Below are 17,251 nucleotides of genomic sequence, written 5' to 3'. Positions count from 1 at the left end.
AGGTATGTAATTGTTGGCTCATGTGAGACAGTTTTTTCATTTTGCCCGTGCTATTACTCTGGGCTTATCAATTGGCCCTTCTTACTTTCATGTCTTTTACTGGTTGAGCCCACATATCATTTTTTGCCGACGTTTCTATTTGTATATACTAAAATCCAAAAATATAGTTAAAAACAAAAAACAAAAAATTCGGACAGAAATTGATGCTTTTTCTACATGCATGCAAATTTTCATGAGCATTTTGGAGTATCGATTTTTGGAGCATCAATTTTCGGCAAGAAATTGATGTTTTTCCTTCATGCGTGCAAATTTTCTACATGTTTTCGTGCAAATATAGTACATGAGCATTTTGGGGCATCGATTTTTTTGTCCACACCTCCACAAATGAGACTCCATCGCAAAAACTTGCATGCGTGTAGAAAAACATTAATATTTTTTTGCAAAAACAATCAAGGATTGTTTGAATTTGTTTACTTTTTTTAAAATTTATTGTTCAACCTATTGGGCTATCCTTCTAAGCAAAATAAGATGCATAAAGGATAAACTTCACATGCAATCAAAATATGTGACATGATATGACCATCATCATCTTGTGCTTTTGATCTCCATCTCCAAAGTATCGGCATGATCACCATCGTCACTGGCTCGACACCTTGATCTCCATCGTTGCGTCAGGGTCGTCTCGCCAACTATTGGTACTACAACTATTGCTAACGCATAGCGATAAAGTAAATCAATTACATGACGCTTAATGATTGACACGCAGGTCATACAATAATTAAAAGACAACCCTAAGGCTCCTGCCGGTTGTCGATATTACAAAGCATGATGATCATGTCATACAACAACATATATCACATCACGTCCTAACCATATCACATCACAACATACCCTACAAAAACAAGTTAGACGTCCTCTACTTTGTTGTTGCAAGTTTTACGTGGCTGCTACGGGCAACTAGCAAGAACCGTTCTTACCTACGCAAAACCACAACGGTGATTATCAAGTTTGCTGTTTTAACCTTCTTCAAGGACCGGCCGTAGTCAAATTTGATTCAACTAAAGTAGGAGAAACAGACACCCGCCAGCCACCTTTATGCAAAACAAGTTGCATGTCAGTCGGTGGAACCGGTCTCATGTATGTGGTCATGTAAGGTTGGTCCGGGCCGCTTCATCCCACAATGCCACCGAATCAAAATAAGACGTTGGTGGTAAGCAGTATGAACATCACCGCCCACAACTCCTTTGTGTTCTACTCATGCATATCATCACGCATAGACCTGGCTCATGATGTCAGTGTAGGGGAATGTTGCATGGAAAACAAAAAATTTCTACGCACACGCAAGATCTATCCATGGAGATGCATAGCTACGAGAGGGGAAGAGCATCTACGTACCCTTGTAGATCGCTAGGCGGAAGCGTTTATCACGCGGTTGATGTGGTCGTATTCTTCGCCATCCGATCACGATCCAACCGATCTAGTGCCGAACGGACGACACCTCCAAGTTTAGAACACGTGCGGCTCGATGACGTCTCCTCCTTATTGATCCAGCAAGCGGGAGAGGAGAAGTAGATAGGATCACAACCAACATGATGGCGTGGTGGTGATAGTGGTGGTGGAGCACCGACAACGCTTTGCTAAGCGTCGCCGAGACGAGGCGGTGGAACTACGGAGTAACGGGACAGAGAGGGGCGCCATGGGCTTGGTGTGTCCTCTTGGGGCGCCCCCTCCCCTCTATATATAGGTGGAGGGGCGTGGGAAACAGACCCTCCAAGCCCTAGGGCGCAGCTAAGGGGAGAGGACTTGGACTCCAAGTCCAATCCTATTCCTAGGACTCCTTCCTTTTTTTTGCCTTCCCTAGCCACATGGGCTTTTAAGGACTTAGTGCGCCTAGCCCAATAAGGCCAGGGCGCCTCCTCGCAGCCCATGCTAGCCCTTGGGTCTCAAGCTGGCAATGATTAACCGTTACCCACGTCCCCGTGGGTAATTACTCTATCAAGGGACGGGTATGTGCCAGTTTTAATGCCCACGAGGAAGCTGGTGGGTCAAGTACCTTACCCAGCGTGCAAGACGGGGATGGGGATGGGATAGCATTACCCATGCCCATTACCCACCTTACCCATTAAGGCCTTACATGTGGGCTCTAAAATTAGTAGACCCCATGTAATTGCCGCACTTACCCACCCAAATTTCCTTCCATCCCATCCCTTTGGCCAAAAAGCCCTAAGAAAACCCTAAGCTAGCCACAACATATTATTTATATTGCCGAAATGTTATTTATTTCTACTGAAATGCTATCGAAGGTTGTTATTAATTGTGCGTATGGGTTTCCCCATGGGGATAAAAAACCCGGCGGGGATGGGGACGTGAATATTTTTATCCCCGCAGACGGGTATGGGGATGGGGACGGGCATGGGCAGGCTGTCGCGGGGACGGGGATGGGAGTTCAATACCCGCCTGGGTAATCCCCATTGCCAGCCTGACTTGGGTCGTGGTAAACCCACTTGTGGACTTCCGGACACCTCCGGAATCCTCCGGAACCTTCTGGAAGCTTCCCGGTACAGTACCGAAAAAACTACACCTTTTTCCGGAACCCAAAATATGACTTCCCATATATAAATCTTTACCTCTAGACCATTCCGAGACTCCTCGTGACGTCCGGGATCTCATCCGGGACTCCACACAACATTTGGTTACCACTCATCAAATATGCCAACACTACTCTAGCGTCAACGAACGTTAAGCGTGCGACCCTACGGGTTTGCGAATTATGTAGTCATGACCGAGACACCCCTCTGGTCAATAACCCATAACGGTACCTGGATGCCCATATTGATTCCTACATATTCCACGAAAATCTTTTATCGGTTGAACCTTTATGACAACATACGTAGTTCCTTTTGTCTATCGGTATGTTACTTGCCCGAGATTCGATCGCCGGTATCTCTATACCTAGTTCAATCTCGTTACCGTCAAGTCTCTTTACTCATTCCGTAATACATCATCTTGCAACTAACTCCTTAGTCACTTTGCTTGCAAGCTTCTTGTGAAGTGTATTACCGAGAGGGCCTAGAGATACCTCTCCGATACATGGAGTGATAAATCCCAATCTCGATTCACACCAACTCAACAGACACCTTCGGAGATACCTGTAGAGCATCTTTATGATCACCCAGTTACATTGTGACGTTTGATAGCACACAAGGTATTCCTCCGGTATCTGGGAGTTCCATGATCTCATGGTCGAAGGAACATGTATTTGACATTAAGAAAGCACTAGCAATAAACTGAACGATCATATGCTATGCTAACAGTTGGGTCTTGTCCATCACATCATTCTCCTAATGATGTGATCCCGTTATCAAATGACAACTCATGTCTATGGTTAGAAAACCTTAACCATCATCAACGAGCTAGTCTAGTAAAGGCTCACTACGGACACGGTATTTATTTATGTATCCACACATATATTTAAGTTTCCGGTCAATACAATTTTACCATGAATAATAAACCTTTATTATGATTAAGGAATATAATAATAACCATTTTATTATTGCCTCTATAGCATATTTCCATCACCACCATCTCCGAGCCGTCGTGGATCTTGTGCTGATGGGGCTGGCCGCCTTCGTGGCCTTGGTGAGCTTGCCAGCCGCTGCCGAAGACCAAATCCCCGATCTCTACGAGCTAGCTAGCCATCCTAGACGCCTCGCCATGCCCCCTGAGCGGTTGAGCCCCACAGCCACCTCGCCAGCCGCCCGTTGGAGCCGAGCGTGCAGGCGAACGGGGACGAGGACATCGCGTACAGCGGAGGTGTTCCAAGGATGATGAGGAGTTCCAACAAATGGAAGAAGCGGCGGCACTCCCTGACAACCTCCTTCATGGAATCCTCGAGCGCCTTGACCCGAGCAAGACGACGACCCTTCCCGCACTGGCTCTTCCTCCTGCACCTTGACGTCGGCCACTTCCCTGGCGCTACCGGTCGAGATCATGGGCACATTCACGGCCACAACACATCCATGTATCCTCCTCCGGACGAGTACAAATCTGACTGCAAGATTGCTATCGAGGCCTCCCCAGCTTCTACATGCCAGTCCTGAAGGGAAACAGTGATCCAGCGGCAATGACAAATTTGATTCAAGCCGGCTCCTTGCCCTGGTGAAGCTGTGATGTGGGATGGCGCCATGGTAGTGGTACTCTAGCCCAATGGCACGATGCAAGAAGGACCGCTCAATATTTCCTCAGGTTTAATCTTCTTTCTAAATTCCACGGGTTCCCATTGGTTAGTATTTGGTGGTTAACAGATGGAATTACATGATGCTTAGAATCAATGGATTCATACCTTGCATGGTTGGAATCTGAATGTGCTTAGCCGGATTGATCATTTGTGTACATACTAGATTGGTCAGACCACACACGGGCATTTATATAGTCGTGAAGCATGTTGCTTTCTTCAAGTGATTGCGTTAAAAACAGGGAAATAATAATGTATACTGCTAAGTGATTCAGAGTTAAGTGACTAGTTCTTAAAGAGAGAGGAGGCATCCTGGCCATATGCTGAGACTAATACAAGGTGGATGGGTGTAGTTAGGATTATAATGTTAATCTGTTAACACATCAAACAAAATAGATTATAATGTTAATCTGTTGCTCCTGCCCTTTGTACAAAAGTGGAATATGTTAATCTGCTTCTGCTGCTACACAAAGAAAAGTGCAGTGGAGTAGCTATTGCTCCGCTCTAGAAACAGAGCACGCAGCCAAACATAAATGAAGTATATAGAGACAGACACTGAAATAAATGATGGTTGAGACAAAATCCATGTACTGAATGAACTTACCATCTTACCACTGAAAGGATCTGGAATAGATCACTGAAACAAAGGGCTCCCTGCAGCCCATCTCCCAAATGCAACAGGCCATGCATGCCCAAAGATTTGATTTGTGACTGAACTTTTTTGTGTCGTCTAAATTCTTTTGTGTTGTTATTACAATCATCAGTGGAGATTAAATAGAAGATGTTACACAAAAATACATGATTGATTGGATAAATTTAGATTTTACCAAAGGTCATGCATGTCACTACTGCATGAATTCAATCGACATTCCTTTGTTTGCACGGATGTATAATGAATGTAACTGATTTGCCCCCCTCGGATCTACCCCTGTTTCAGTTTATTTTTTTTCTGAAAATTGGTGCCACTTCCAATTGCTCACTATTTCAGTTTGGATGATATGATACAAGCCCCTGTTTCAGTTTATTTTTTCTGCAAAACTATTGTTACTAGCCAAGGATTGAACCAAGAAATTTCATGTTGCTGACTACATATACCTGAACATGGTGGCTTCAACTTGGTTACGGTAATCCTTGGGCATGATGCTGGAGGAATTCTTGAAGTTTCATATATTCTGCTCTTCCTTTAGTTATCAATTAGCTTAATTGCATACATGTGAATAGATATGCTTGCTGCACCTAGCAAAATAGGATTATGAGGTGTATTCAGTGGAGTGGAATTAATTGGTTTTGACATCTCTGTAATATATCGTATCCGTTGACTTTGCAGCCGTCATCTCCGTCGACTTCGCCGCAAGGCCATCTGCGATCGCCTCCGCCGACTTGGGAGGAAGACCATCAGCTATCGCCTAGACCTAATTTGCCGCAGGTACTTTTGAAGCATCTGATGGGTCTAGCCTATTTGTCAATTTGTCAGTTTACTGTAGCCAACTTAGCTGTTACCGACTGTTGGGGGGATGAACCCCGGGCAGGCAACGGAACCCGAATCCTTTTCAAAAACAACGGGGCCAGCATCGCCCCTCAAGACGGCTCACGCTTGGCCGGGTTGCTCGACCCGGCCAAGCCCCTCGACCTGGCCTAATCCTTGACCCGGCCGGACTCCTCAGCTCGGCCCAAACAACCAGCTCAAGATGGCCGAGCCCGGTGCACCAAAACTTCCCCAACAAGCCAGCTCCATCCTTGGCGTGTTCTCCAACCCGGCCATGGGTCAGCTCCCGTCCCATCCCGGCCGTACGATGGGACGAGTCTCCACCTACCGATGACGAAGAAAACAGTGCCCCGCCCATGCCTCTGGTCAGCCGGGGCGTGGCAACAGTGCCCCGCTGACCAGGGCTGGCATGGCCACAGTGCAACCATCGTCACCCATGACGCCAGCAAGCGGCGACCTGACGGAGCGCCACTGTAGACGACTAAACCCGGCCACTCCCTGACTATCGACAAGACGGCCAACAGTGCCCCCGTACCCGGCGGGCCCCACGCCCGGAGAACCTGGCGAGCCCTGATCCCCGGCGGGTCCCAGCGCCGGCTTCTCGGACAATGACAACCCGGCCCCACGGCCTTGTAACATTACCATCGTACCCCTGGGGGGTTGACCTATAAACCCCCCAGGAGCCCTCATGCATACGGGCAACTCTCTCATTCGCACAGGCGATCACTCACCCATACGCACATAGCAAGCAACACCCGAGGAGAGGGAGCAGCCTAAGCCTTGGCTCGCCCTCCTTCTTCCTCCATACAACTCTAGGAGCAACTCTGTACTGATACACGTCAACTACACACGGCAGGACTAGGGGTGTTATCTCTCCGGAGAGCCCCAAACCTGGGTATGTCTTGCGTCCCGCGCTCGCTCATGCCGACCTCGCCTCTGGAGCCCACAAGTACCCTCGAGCCTCCTCCTATCTTTAGCCATCCTTTGGCATCTGCCGTGCGCCCACCACGACAGTTGGCGCCCACCGTGAGGCAGCTCGAGGTCCTGGCTGGGAGCATGCTTCAGACGGGGCTCCTCTCCGACTCCGACGAGCCAGTCACGCTGGCGGACGACGTTGTCGACGCACTCGCCGCCTCCTTCGCCGCGCTGTGCATCTCTGACGCACCTGCGGCCGACGAGTACCCCAGTGAGGTACTTGACTTTTCCGACTCCCCCTTTCCCTCGGCGGCGGCACTCCCACCGGGGCAATGGACCTCTGCATGGAGGTTTTCATCATCGACACCGGCGCCGCTTCCTCGTCCAGCACAGCGAGGAAGGCTGCCGAAGCCAGGGCCGCAGCGGAGCGGGCCAGCCCGCCCAACCCGCTGCGCGCCACGATGCAGAGCCTTCGCATCCCATTGGCACCGACATCAACACCTCCAACATTGCTGAGGCCCGGACTCACCTCGACGAGGACCGCCAGCGCCTGCTGGACCTCACCGAGACGCTCGCTGCCACGCAGCGCCGCCTCGACTCCGCTCAGCTGGAGTGCAACACCGCCTACGGCTTCACGCCGGACGCGCCCGAGCCAAGCCGGGTCGCCGACGTGCGGGCCCAGGGCGGCGCGATCGGGCGCGCCTTCGGTGCCATCCCTCCCGTCTACGAGACTCCCATGAAGAACATGCGCGCTGCCCAGGCGGCCGCGGTCGGCCTGGACCAGCTCACAGGCGAAGAGCTACAGGACCGCCTCAAGAGGGTGAACGACCTCCTCGCTGCGGCCAACACGCAGCAGGACCGCCTCAACCAACTCGGCAAGCCGGCCAGATCCGGCTCCGCCCGCGTCGCTGGACCTGGCGACATCCAGCACACGTCATCTTCACCACCTGGCGAGGCGCACTCCGGCCGCACCCGGACCCGGCGCAACCCCGCCCCGATGGCCGGCGGCGGCTTGGGCGACGAGCTGGTCTCGGAGGTCCGACGCCGACTCGACCCTCTGCTCCAACCCGGCCGACGTCTGACTGAAGCCAACCCGGCCCCCCACGGCACAGTCACCGACCGGCTGGGCCCGCGCGCCATCGACGACACTGACACCCGCCACCGCCTCGACTGACTCGCCCTCTCCCAAGAGCTGGAGGAGACCGGCCCCGTCGGACCGGCGTGCTTCGGGCCCTGCATCCGGGGTGAGCCCTTTACTAAAGGGTTCACGCTCCCCCGCGACACCCCCAAGTACAACGGCACCGTGAAACCAGAGGACTGGCTCACCGACTACACCACCGCCATCGGCATCGCCGGCGGTAACCACCGCCTCGCCGTGCGCTACGCGCCTCTCATGCTCCAGGGGTCGGCCCGAACCTGGCTGAACAGTCTGCCGGTGGGCAGAATCAACACGTGGGTCGACTTTGAGCAGGCCTTCGCGCGCAACTTCACCGGCACTTACAAGCAACCCGGCCGCCCCAGTCAGCTCGCCATGTGCGTGCAGGGGCCAGCGGAGACCGGCCGCGAGTACCTCACATGCTGGACCGAGCTCCGGAATAGCTGCAAGGGCGTCCACGAAGTCCAAGCAATCCAATACTTCGTCAACGGGTGCTGGGACGGCACCCTCCTCAAGCACAAGTTCTTACGCTCCAAGTGAGCCACCATGGCCGCGCTCATGGTGACGGCGGACAAGTACACCAACGCCGACTCTGCCATGAAGATCCAGGTGGTGGTGGACGAAGCCGGCAAAGCAAAGCTGGTTCCCCCCGAAGCCGGCCAGCGCAGGCTGCCGGCAACAGCACAACCAGCAGAACAACAAGCGCAAGGCCGATCAGCCGGCCCAGCGCTACGACAACCGCCTCGTCGCGGCCGCCGAGCAGGCGCCCACGACCGACCCAGCCGCCAAGCACCGACAGACCAGCAAGACGACGTGGCAACCCGCCATGAGTTTCGAGGAGATGCTCGACGCTCCCTGCAAGCACCACAGCGCTGCAAGGCCTTCGACGCACACGCTTCGGCAGTGCGCCATCACCAAGCGCCTCCTGAGGGGTGACATCCCGCCCCCTCCGGCCCCGGCTCCAGGAGCAGGGCAGCCGCCTCCGCCTCCACCACCGCCGCCAGCTGGCGGCACGATGCGCGACGCCGCCTACCCGGCCCAGAACGCGACCTACGTCGTCTTCACCAGCCTTGGCGATGACAAGCGCAGCGAGCGCCTCCTCCGGCAGGAGGTGAACACCGTCATCCTGGCCAAGCCGGAATACATGCACTGGTCGGAGCGCCCGGTCACCTGGACTCGGGAGGACCACCCGGCCGTCATGCCGAACCCGGGTGGTTACACCCTCGTCCTCAACCCCACCATCGTCGTGCCTCGGCGCACGTGCAAGTTCTCTCGGGTTCTCATCAACGGCGGCAGCAGCATCAACATCCTCTACCGCGACACCATGACCAAGCTCGGCCTCGAGGCCAAAGACCTGGAGCCAACCCGGACGATCTTCCACGGCATCGTTCCCGGCCTCTCCTGCTCCCCGATCGGCCGGATCCCGCTCGACTTCCTGTCTGGCGACATCAACCACTTCCGACGCGAGCCGATCTGGTTCGAGGCGGTGGACCTGTCCAACATGTACCACTCGCTGCTGGGCCGGCCCGCGCTCGCCCAGTTCATGGCGGTCCCCCACTACGCCTACCTGAAGATGAAGCTGCCGGGTCCGAAGGGCCTCATCACCGTCACCGGCGACTACCGCAAGTCCCTGGAATGCGCCCGAGACGGCGCCAAGTTGGCCAAGTCGCTGGTCGTAGCCAAGGTGCGGCGCCAACTCGACCGGATTGTCGCCTTGGCCCAAGAAGTGTCGGCCGCGCCGATCCCGGCCAAGGAGCCGGCAGACGAGGCCTCGTTCAAGCCCTCCAAGGAGACCAAGAAAGTGAAGCTGAACCCGGAAGACCCCAGCTGCAGCAAGTACGTTGTCGTGGGCACCCGCCTCGACAGCAAATAGGAAGGCGAGCTCGTCGACTTCCTCCGTGAGAATCGGGATATTTTCGCATGGACCCCAAAGGACATGCTGGGTATCTCGAGGAAGTACGCCGAGCACAAACTCCACGTCCACAAGGATGCCAAGCCTGTCCGTCAACCCCTGCGACATTTTTCCGAAGAGAAGAGAAGAACCATTGGTGAAGAGGTCGCCAAGCTCTTGGCGGCCGGCTTCATCATGGAAGTGTTTCACCCCGAGTGGTTGGCCAACCCAGTCCTCGTCCTGAAGAAGAACAAGACCTCGCGCATGTGCGTCGACTACACCAGCCTGAACAAGGCCTACCCCAAAGACCCGTTCACCCTCCCGCGGATCGACCAAGTCATCGACTCCACTACCGGGTGCGAGCTCCTGTCCTTCCTGGATGCTTACTCCGGCTATCATCAGATCAAGCTGGACCCGGCCGACGCCCTGAAGACATCCTTCATCACGCCGTATTGCTACATCGCCATGTCGTTCGGCTTGAAGAACGCCGGCGCCACCTTCCAGCGCTGCATGCAGAAATGCTTGCTGCCACAACTCGGCTGCAATATCCACGTCTATGTGGACGACATCATGGTGAAGACCAAGCAGCACCTCACGCTCCTCGACGACCTAAAGGAAACCTTCGCCAACCTACGCGAGTACAAGGTCAAGCTCAACCTGGAGAAGAGCGTTTTTGGCGTCCCGGCCAGAAAGCTACTCGGCTTCCTCGTCTCGGAGCGCGGCATTGAGGCAAACCCGGAGAAAATCAAGGCCATCGAGCGCATGCGCAAGCCGGCTTGGCTACGCGATGTCCAGAAGTTCACCGGCTGCTTGGCCTCGGTCAGCCGGTTTCTCAGCCGGCTGGGCGAGAGGGCCTTGCCCCTGTATCAGCTGATGAAGAAGACAATGCCGTTCTAATGGAACGACCAGGCGGACGAGGCTTTCCGGGATCTCAAGCGTATGCTCTCCACCGCACCAGTCCTGGCCACACCGACCGAGAAGGAGCCGCTATTGCTCTATATCGCCGCGATCTCGCGGTCGGTCAGCACGGTGATGGTGGTCGAGCGACCAGAGAAGGACAAGGTCCAAGCTGTCCAGCGTCCCGTCTACTACCTGAGCAAGGTGCTCCGCCTCGAAGCAGAACTACCCGCACTACCAGAAGATGTCACTACAAAAAAAGACACATCCGTGACATTTTGGGCTGAACGATTTTTTTTTCTGTCATACATATGACACTTCTATGACGATAATTGTGACAAAACCCGGTATCATCATAGATGTGGTGGGCTCCTACTTCTATGACAAAAAATCATGACAGAAAATGGGCTTTTTGTCCTGGGCGGGCCGGAGATGCAGCTGCATGACATTCTTTGGGCCGTCCATGACGGAAAAAAACCGTGGTAGAAGCGAGGGGGAGGAAAATTTTGGGGAGTTCCCGGTTACGGTGGGAGGTCGGGGGCCGAGCGATGCGCGTTTCTCTCGTACACGTACGCGCGTGTGTGCGAGGCGTTGGCTCTAACTGAACCCGAGCGAGGCGTTGGGCTCTAACTGAACCCGAGCGATTGCACTGCAGGCTACGCGTTATTGAACCCGAGCGATCGATCGATGGTTGTTAACTGAACCTGTCGTGGGATTGTCACGGCAGATGTCCTCGTGCAAGGACTTAGTCGTGGAGCCATCGCAGTTGGGAAGCTTAAAGGGGTTAAACGGGACAAGGGACACAAGGATTATACTGGTTCGGCCCCTTACGGTGAAGGTAAAAGCCTACGTCCAGTTGAGATGGTATTACTTAGGGTTTCGATGACCAGGAGCTAAACCGCTCTGCCTGGCTATCGATCTGATCTTACCTGTCCTGAACCGCCGCCGGGTCGTCCCTTTATATAGAGAGGCTGACCCCCCGTGGCTCTCAGAGTCCCAGCCGGCTTATAACAGTGTCCAGCTCGGGCTCTTAACTATTCTTGCCTTACACTACAAGTCTTGCCATAACGGCGGTTTATCACTACGGGCCTTAAGCCGCCTCCGAGTCTTAAGCTCATTACTGACGCGCCATCCTCAAGCTTGGTACTGGGCTTCACGTGATGATCATTATGACGTAACCCGGCCCCTCCTGGGCGGGTGACTCTAATGGTTATATCCTCAACATTAGGCCCCAGATTGATTTGAACCGGTTCATGTCAATCTTCAAAATCTTCCGGCTTCTGCTTGTGCAAAGGTTATAACCCGCCGTGACGTCATCTTTTGGATTCTTGGTAACCCGCCATGACGTCATCTTCCATTAAATTCATTTTTTATTCCGCCATATCCCAACGGATCTTATCTTAATGACCATCCCGAGAATCGAGGCGTTTCTGCGGCAAGATAATCACGTCTTCAGCCTCCTCGTTTCTCGCGCCCATTTACCAGCCATCCCTTATAAGTAGGCCCGGCCCATAAGCCTTCGTCACTCTTCTCCTCCATCGTCTTCCTCCTCTGATGCTCCAGAGCCCGAGCTCCGCCGCCGCCGCCGCGCACCTCGTCTTCACCGACCAAGGCTGCTGCATCAACCTGTCTTGACCAGAAACCTGCGGCGCACCTCTGCTGCTCATCAGCACCAGTAAGTCCTCGCAGTACCGTACCTTAGATCCGCATTAGGGCTCGCGAGTTCTCTGTGTTCTTCGTAGTTCATCGCGATTTCTTCACAGTTCCACCACCGAGGTTCCCTTTGATCGAAAAACGGTACAGACTCCCTGCGGTAGTAGTTTCTCACCCATTTTTATGCTAGTAGATCCCTTTTGCCCGCAAAAAGACCTCATTTAGGGCTTATGAACTTCTCTGTATCAACTTTTTAGGTCTAGAAATTTTTCCTTTCTGGACGATCGTTTGATCCAAAATAATCTCTGCAATCTGTGAAACTTGTTTATGCAACACTTAGACAAAAACTGCATCTGTTAGCCATGGCGGCTCATATCGCCGGCTTAAAAGAGGCCATGCTTTGTGAAATTTCCGGCTTACTCATAATAGAGTTAAATAACTTAAATCGCTTATAATATCCGCGGCGGCTTAAATAACCTGACACGATTAGTCATATATCATTAGGCCCCTTCATAAACCGCCATTTTGAATACTGAACTGAAATCTTTCTCCGGCTTAAATTTGAACCGGAAATTTTCCTTTGTCATAGGCTCCCATTTTCCACAATGCCGCCCAAGGCTCCCAAGGCGCCCATTACGTGCAACTGGGTGAGATCCAACATTACTGAAAGCACCTTAAATGACTTCGTAAAAATGGGTTACCTGCCTAAGAAGGAGGTCATGTCCTACCGTGCGCCTGACCCGTCCGAAGAGAGACCTCAGCCAAAGGACGAAGAAGTTGTTATATTTGCTGACCACATGAGCCGGGGCTTTGCTCCTCCTGGCTCAAAATTCTTCAGAGATGTTCTGCACTTTTTCGATCTGCGACCTCAAGACATAGGACCCAACTCCGTGTTGAACATTTGCAACTTTCAAGTGTTCTGTGAGGCATACCTCGGAGAAGAGCCCAGCCTGCTACTCTTTAGGGAGTTATTTTACCTGAACCGCCAGAATGAATGCGCCAACGGGCCTAGCTTGGAACTTGGTGGAATCTCAATCCAACGACGGAGAGATTGTCTCTTTCCTTATGCTAAGCCGCCAAGCCACCCAAAGGACTGGAACCAGACGTGGTTCTACTGCCAGGATACTTCTCCAGCTGATGAGAACCCTCTGCCCGGCTTTCGCGCCCTACGTCTGGAATCAAATCACCCTTTGCCAGACAAATTATCTCAAGCTGAACGTCAACCACTTACACCCACTATCAACAAAATCAAAGCTCTTCTGGGAAACGGCTTAAATGGTATTGATCTGGTCCGGGTCTGGGTTGCCTGGCGGGTGATTCCTTTAAGCCGCCGCCCCAGCTTGATGTGTGAGTACACAGGCCGGAAAGATGATCCTCTACGGCACAGTCCAGAGGACTTACCTGAAGATGTTATTGATGATACAACCAAGTCACTTCTGAACGAGAGCCTGGCAGATTGCGGGAGAGTGGGCCTAAGCCCTTTCTGCAAGACTAACCCGGCTCCTGCGGTAAACCATTGACCTGAGTGCTTCTCCTTTCATTTTAACGATTTTGTCTTAGCTTACTAATCTTTGTTGTGTTTTTCAGGCTAATGATAAGTTCTGAAAGGTCAGGTATGACCATGAAGCTGCTAAAAAAGCCAGGAGGGCTAAAAAAGCCGCCAGGAGAGCCGCCCCCCGCAAGAAAGGGAGTAAGCCTAGCGCCTCGGACCTGCTTCACCTGGAAGACACCTCCGAGTCAGAGGTAGCCCTTGATTCTTTTAGACTCTTTTTAACCATCTTATTAACACTGATTATCAGCAGGAGGATACCGGAGCGAGTAACCCGGTGATTGAAGAGGTAACTATACTTTCCTCCGACTCTGAGCCCTTGCCAAGACTGAAAGTCCGAAGAGTAACCCGGAAAGTAAGATTTTCACATCCTTTAGCTTATCAAGATCCTCAATTTCTTTTGAAGCAACAGATTCATGAGAGCCGGAGGCAAACCCGGACCAACAAGGATGCAGACCTCTCCTCCGGCTTACCTGAAGCATCAAGGAAGCGCCGGACCGAGGTTATTTCTGACTTATATCCTTTTCATCCTCTGGCGGGCGTCACTCATCAACCACTCAATTCTTCTGATTCAAACTATTAGGAAACTTCACCTTCCTCCGGTGACTCCATGCAATCTAACTTGCCGGCTTTCAAGACCGCACCCGGGTAATGATGATCAGCTTATTCTCTGCTTATCTTACTCATGTTTTTGCACTAACCTTTTGACTTTCAGTGCACAAGCAAAGCCCAGCAAGAGGGCAAAGAAAGGTAAACCGGTCGAAGAGCCGGTCTTGACCGAACATGAGGCTTCTGCTCATGAGCCGTCGTCTGCCTCAGCTCCTGAACCCACCACTGCTCTATCTGAAGAACAAATCATGGAGGGTCCTGATAATCCGGAGATCCCTAGCCCGGCTCAACCGGCCGATGATCCGGACGTTGTAATCACCCGGACAGAGTTTGTCGAGCCGGGAAGACCCACTGTGTTAGCTAGATGCTCTGCCAAGGAAGAACTGCTGGAACGCCGCAGGGCCAGGCTGGATATCACTGACTATGCTAATTTGAGCATTGGAGATATTGTCTCCAGCTACGTTAATCAAGTGCACAACAACCGGGACCTGGAAATTGACATGGTGAAGCAAATCCAGCAAAAATCTGAGGTACGATTCTCTTGCTTACTCCATAGTTATCCTTACCATGCCAGCCCCCAAGTCTATTACTTATGATGAAATACGTTGTAGACTTTAATACCAGCTTAGTAATCACTGTAAGAAAACCGGCTTACCTGATAACACTCAAGGGCCGGGTTAGACAGCATCCTTACCTTATATTAATCAAGTAGCTGATCAAGTTTATACATTAGCCCCCAAGTGCCAAGTACCTTTGCCCGCGAAGTGCTTGGGACTTACTTTCATGAACCGGCACTGTAGCTAGAGCCTTTCAGCATACATTAGTCCCCAAGTGCCAAGTGTCTTTGCTTGCAAAGTTCTTGGGACTTAATATTGCATTATACTCACCTTAACTGTAACCCGGAATTTGCACAGGCCATCTGTAAGAAATTTGAGTCGGAAATCTCTGATCTGAAGAACCGCCTGAAGACTCAGGAAAGTGAAACCCAAAAGGCCAACTCCAAATTTGAGCTCAGTGTATCTGCACAAGAGAAACTGAAGAAGAAGTTTGAAGTAGAAAGGAAAGCCTGGGCAGACGAAAAAACTGCTTTGCTCAGCCGGGCCGAACAAGCGGAGGCTACCCTTACTGAAAGAACCGCCGAGCTATCCGGCTTAAAACGCCATGTTTCTCAGATGGTCTCCGCCTTCTTTGGTAAGTCACTCCATAAGTTTCCAACTATTTTACATCGTTTATTTCCCATAGATATCTCAATTACCATCAGCTCACCTGACTTCGTAATGCAGGTCCCAGGAGCTCCAATCTCAACCAGAGCATGTTGACCAAGCTGAAGGCGGTTTACACCTTGGTGGAGCAACTTTACACCGGGTCACAACGTGCTTTAGCCGTTGTGGCTCTGTCCAATGAAGTTCCCACTCACCTGGCGGATGTACTCAGGCGGCTTGCCGTACTTCCTCAGCGCTTCCAAGAGCTGAGACGGGCTTCTGCAAGAGCTGGAGCTATAGCTTCTCTGAGCCGGGCCAAGGCGTTTCTACCGGAGCTAGACCCGACCGACATCGCTCTTGGATACCCCAGCCTGAAGGAAGACGGCACCCCCTTTGACCAGAAAGACTTCGCCGCCTGTGTGAAGAGCGTGCGCCCGGTGGCCACCTTGATTGGGAATGACACAGACCTTACCAAGTATCAACCGGGCTATGACGCGGAAAATCAGAGGATCCCAACCCCACGCTATGAAGCAGTCAGCCTGATCCCTCCGACTCGTAAGCATACCTTCGCCCCAGAAGTTGACCCGGCCGGGTTAATTGATGATGAGGCTCAATTTGAAGCCTTGAGTGGCATTGACTAGAAATCATCAACCTTCCAGGTCATGGAAACAGCCGGAGGAGCGGAGAGGGATGAGCCGGGAGCTTCAACCCAACAAGCAACTTGATTTCTTAGGCGGCTCATGGTTATGCCTTAAAAACAATGCCTCACCTTTTGGACTCGGGGAGTCCTGTAATAGAGTAGGACACACTTAATTTTTGTCATGCCAGTGTGCACGTGTGCAGCGCTTAACTCTGTTGAAGCTGCTCTTTTATATTTCTCCGGGTTATGTTTGATCATTTACTTTCCTTAAGCTTAAAGAGCTGTCTTTAATTGTCCTGCATAGGAAAACAAATCACAAGTCTCGAGGCAGCTTACCACATGGAGAGTCATATATTCTACATATAACCCGTAATATGAATCAAGGTCATAAAAGACCGGCTCTCAATTATATCTTCGAGACAACCATAATAGCATACCTGCAAGCCTTCAAGTACACTTCCGGTTTATGTAACCCAAATAATGAGGTTGAGAACTCAACCCCGGTTCACCAGCACCTATAATGCTTATTGTATGCTATCAACATTATTAATCAAAATTAAGCCGGTGGATTAAGAACCACCCGTGCACACTTTTGATATGATCAAAAGAACTTGTTGCAAACCAAAAGATCAAAAACTACAGGGGCTTCTGATTCGAATACGACCAGAGAACCATCCCAAAGGGGTTAAGCTAAGATTCGAATGCGATCATATAGCCCCCAGTGGCTTTGGCGTTGCCGATCAAGAGGGTACCGACAGCTATGTTCTCTTAGGTTCGAATACGACCTATGTTTGAACAGGAAGCCCCCAAATGACCTTGAGAGTTGTTTAACGACGCTGATTCGAATACAATCCACGTCGGTTCTCAAAGGGGGTTGAGCTATGATTCAAATATGATCAAGAAAAAACTCCCCAATGAGCTCGGCAATTTGCCAATCAAGTGGGTATCGACAGCTATGTTCTTTTTGGTTCGGATACGACCTATGTTTGAACAGGAAGCCACCAAGTGATCATATTGTT

This window comes from Triticum aestivum, chromosome 1D, assembly GCF_018294505.1.
Source record: "Triticum aestivum cultivar Chinese Spring chromosome 1D, IWGSC CS RefSeq v2.1, whole genome shotgun sequence".
In the NCBI taxonomy this organism is placed as follows: Eukaryota; Viridiplantae; Streptophyta; class Magnoliopsida; order Poales; family Poaceae; genus Triticum; species Triticum aestivum.
This window is presented reverse-complemented; position numbering follows the sequence as displayed.